Source organism: Macadamia integrifolia, chromosome 11, assembly GCF_013358625.1.
Source record: "Macadamia integrifolia cultivar HAES 741 chromosome 11, SCU_Mint_v3, whole genome shotgun sequence".
NCBI lineage: Eukaryota > Viridiplantae > Streptophyta > Magnoliopsida > Proteales > Proteaceae > Macadamia > Macadamia integrifolia.
This window is the reverse complement of record NC_056567.1, coordinates 28,706,398-28,709,340: the sequence shown is the minus strand read 5'-3', so window position 1 is coordinate 28,709,340 and position 2,943 is coordinate 28,706,398. Positions and strand designations below refer to the sequence as shown.

Sequence of the window (2,943 nt, the reverse complement as noted above, 5' to 3'; positions counted from 1 at the left end):
CTATTCCTAGCTGATGCTTCCTCTTTGCAGAAAACCTTAGCTCAATGGTTACTTAATGTGAATGTATGTTTGGTACACTTTAGTTTAGAAATTGGCCCATGGCCATTGATATTAGTGTTGAGTGAGTCTTATATTACCCATGCACATGGCTTGGACCTGCATCCTCTACATTAGACCTTAAGGAGGTTACCTCTTTTTTTCCCCTTGGGAGGGGGAGGGGGAGGGGGAGGGTTGGGGCGGGTGGGGGAATACATGCTGTCTTGTTTACTTGACTATGGTTGCTTAATGACTTTTTATTTCAATTACATTTTGGATGAGAAGGCTAGGCACAGCTGTCATTTTCTACTCTTACCAAATGATGGTATAAATTTAGGGTTACTGTATCTGTATTTTTTCTTTGCTGACTGTGTCTGTAATTGGAACCCGTGGACATGCTGTGTTGCATTTGCATAATTTTCTTCACTAAATTTTTTGTTTCTTTATAAATTAGAAGACAGTTCCTGGCTGAAACAAAAGAGAATCAAGTAGCCAGTCACACAATACTTGAAGAATAGAGTTGGAGGAAGAAGAGAGAAGCTGAAACACGATTGATTCAGTGTGTGTTTGCTATTGTGGTCCTCCCTCTTAAATGTATCATACCAGCAATGGACCCTTAGTAGGAAAACCTACTAAGAGTAGATGCCTAATTACATGGAAGGAAAGAAATAAAATACAAAAACAACTCTTAAGACTTGACACTAACCAACTATAAGACTTAACGCATAAATCACGATAGGGACACTCCTATCGTGATCAAGGACTGACCAAAAAAGTACCGCAGAGTCAGACAATAATACCCCTGCGGTATGTATCTTAACACTGGCTTGATAGATTTGCAGCATCTACAACAACAACAACAACAACAACAACAACAACAACAACAAAGCCTTGTCCCAACTTAATGGGTCGGCTACATGGATCCAAGCAAAGCCAAAGAAATAGAAAGTAAGAAGGCATTAAAAGAGACAGAATAGTGATCACTTAACAAAGTAAGACACAGCTAAAATGGGTCCGCTACCTGGATCCTAGCCCTCCAATCTGCTCTATTCAGAACCATACTTGGACAAGACATAATCTGCAGCATCTACCAACTACCAAATATAAGAATGATCTATCAATCACTGGAGAATCATGGATGGATTCTATGTTCCACTAGTTAATGTGAATTCAATTTTAGTTTTGATAATTTTGACCTTCAATATTTAATGACAGACCTCTAAAACCATGTTGTAGAATATTTTAGTTTAGTTGTTTACATAGGTAATTGAGTGTGGAACCAGGCTAGCAAATACTTAATAATTATGGGTTTATTTTTGGGCTTTTATTATGGGTTATTATTGTAATTCTTGTCTTTTCTAGATGTTTTGTTTTTACTCGGGGATTTTTATTTATTTATTGCTAGCATCTGTACTTTGTATATAAGTTTGACAATTATTACTGGAAACTTTGATCTATACTATTCTTTAGTTTCTGTTTTCAGTCATATTAGGAGCTTTAGTTTGGTTTTAATTAATATGGATTTCATGATGTACTTCACATGTCTCTGGAATACGGAATATAAAGCTTGGAGCTCCAAGTAATATGTAATGCAAAACCCTAGGTGGATTTCCTCTTCTACAGTCTTCTTCTCTTCTTCTTTCTGAGAGTTGCCGTTCTGTTCATGCTTCCATAGCATGTAAGATTTCTTCTTTCATATTTTTCTTTCTTTTTTTTGGATGGATGCTACTCTTCTTTTTCTTTTACTTATCTATAATCTTTAAATATTTTCTATTATTTAAAATCCTAGTAGAAACATGATGCATTAAACAATTATACAAAAACTAAGTTTCTTCCATGCATCTCTGGCATAGTGCCATTTCCTTTTCAGGAAAATCATCCAGAAATAAGCTTAAATGATCTTACTTTTATGGTTTACCCTATTGCCTTCTTTTATCTTTTTCCACACTTCCTTCTATTGTTTAGTAACTGTGAGCTAAACCAATTGACTATGAAACCTGAAATTCAGTGTCTGATCATATGCTAGAGCTAGCTTTCCTTGGAAATGGTGCACTAGGCGTGGTGAGAAGTTGTAAATTTTCTAGGCCATCATGTGGAACCAATATCTAACATGCCTTGTCAATGCCTAGCTGCAATAATTGAGGGTTCCCACAGCATGGAGGAGTGTGGATAAGCTAACCCAAGGGAGCAGGATTCATTTAGGAACTTGGGATACAGAGGTCTGATGGAGGGTTTCAAAGGACGAGTGCCAAAGCCCGGTGGTTGATGATCTAATGGTATGATTGGTAAAGCAGCCCCTGAAAACTGCTGTATGAGTATTGAGAAAAACAATAATGATCTATGGAAGAAATAGCCATAAATAGAGTGGAATGGTAAAATGGTATCCGTGTAGCTGAGCTCAAGTTACTAGATAAGGGATTTAGTTGATTTGGTTGCTGTAACATTAATTAATTGGCAAACATATGAAAAATATGCATCTCTCCGTTACTATTTGTTTGATGTGAACCTTCTGCTTGATTTGAAGTACTACACTTGCATTATATCCACCAGTGATTATAACTAAAATCTCTGTTCCAAGGCAATTTACCATATGTTCTATATTTTCAGGATTGGTTCCAAATGCAAAAGAAGATGAGTTATGGAGGAAAGATGTTTGACAGAAAAACTTACACTCGTATCTATTCCCCTCGTGTTGCTAGAGAACTTGATTGTCTTACATGTTAAATTGAAGTTTTGTGGACCCATTACTCATGTGATTGGCACATCTATGAGGTTGCCTTTCGGAGGAGGTTGGCAAGGTCTCAAGGGAGGATAGTCTCGGCATATCCTCATTTCAGTTTTTCCCCTGCCATGCAAAAATTTTGTTCCGGTTGTGAATTCTGCGGCTTTATTCTTATAGCTCCCCCC

At 37.1% G+C, this 2,943-nt stretch overlaps 1 protein-coding gene across 2 annotated transcripts in view; it reads left to right on the top strand.

The window, feature by feature from the left end:
• LOC122094085 (lysine-specific demethylase JMJ25-like) overlaps positions 1-2,937 on the top strand; it is a 16,053-nt gene extending 13,116 nt beyond the window's left edge. Inside the window, exons 13-14 of one of the 2 annotated variants that reach the window (XR_006144616.1) lie at positions 1,603-1,714; positions 2,644-2,937. The gene's annotated coding sequence lies outside the window, so the exon portion shown is untranslated. The remainder of the gene's footprint in view (positions 1-1,602; positions 1,715-2,643) is intronic. The other variant, XM_042664741.1, reaches the window with a different exon arrangement.
• Positions 2,938-2,943: the final 6 nt, after the last annotated feature.